Source organism: Rhinopithecus roxellana, chromosome 15 (assembly GCF_007565055.1).
Source record: "Rhinopithecus roxellana isolate Shanxi Qingling chromosome 15, ASM756505v1, whole genome shotgun sequence".
NCBI lineage: Eukaryota > Metazoa > Chordata > Mammalia > Primates > Cercopithecidae > Rhinopithecus > Rhinopithecus roxellana.
This window is the reverse complement of record NC_044563.1, coordinates 117,409,349-117,410,635: the sequence shown is the minus strand read 5'-3', so window position 1 is coordinate 117,410,635 and position 1,287 is coordinate 117,409,349.

Sequence of the window (1,287 nt, the reverse complement as noted above, 5' to 3'; positions counted from 1 at the left end):
GGCCGAGACACGTACAAACGTGATACGTGGCTGCTGGCGTTGGCCCGAGGGGCAGGGATTAGGCATTTTAGCGACCAAGTGGGTGTGGCTAAGCGGAGAGCGGCTTCCCTGGTGGCCCGGGCGCCGGCCTTGTCATCTTGTTGCTCCTGGTGAGCGCTGGGTAGGGAAAGTGAGGGGGTGGTAGGGAAAGCCTGGGTTCTCTGGCTGTCACGGGTAGGCGCTCAGATCCAAACGGCGGCGCCACAACAGCTGAACAGACGGATCTGGAGCCAGGGTTTGGGCTACCTGTGTCTAGGCGCTCGCGAAACTGCGCAGGCGCACACGGCAGCGCCCAGTGCTGTCTTGGATGCACGTTACTCATCAAATCGGGCCACTTGGAAGTGCGCTCACCTCCTCAGATGCACGCGTGCCAGGGATGGGGGCACGTGCTTACTGCTTTTGCCCCGTTTAGAAAATAAGTTTTGGCCGAGCGCGGTGGCTCAAGCCTGTAATCCCAGCACTTTGGGAGGCCGAGACGGGCGGATCCACGAGGTCAGGAGATGGAGACCAGTCCTGGCTAACACGGTGAAACCCCGTCTCTACTAAAAATATTAAAAAAAAAAAAAAAAACTAGCCGGGCGTGGTGACGGCGCCTGTAGTCCCAGCTACTCGGGAGGCTGAGGCAGGAGAATGGCGGGAACCCGGGAGGCGGAGCTTGCAGTGAGCTGAGATCTGGCCACTGCACTCCAGCCTGGGCTACAGAGCGAGACTCTGTCTCCAAAAAAAAAAAAAAAGAAAAGAAAATAAGTTTTACGTGGGGCAGCCAACCTGTGTTTTTGCTCAGGCAGTGAATTAAGGAATTTCTCACATACCCAGCCTCGACATACTTTGGTGTACTGATGAACATAATGCTTCATATTCATTGGGATCCTAGTCCCTGACTTCCTTTTGAGAGTCATCTTGGATCTGTAAGGTCATTTCGTCTTAGCAAAAACTATGAAAATAATTAGGCAAACCTGGGTCTGCAGGTGTGAACCGGCCAGGGGATTGATAGCAGACAGGTACTCGAAATCTTTTCGGTGGGATGGAAATGCCTCCAAACTGGATTTTGGGGATGGTCGCACTATACATATACTAAAAATCGTACACTTAAGACGGGTGAATGATACAGTATGTAAATATGTCAAGCTGTTAAAACATGCTAGGCAAAGCTGCTGGGTCTTATTTACTCTTTGATGCTTTAATGCTGTGAACGTAATTCAAAAAAATAAAACTGTTGAAACTTTAAGTTATTTTGCGCCTTAAAGG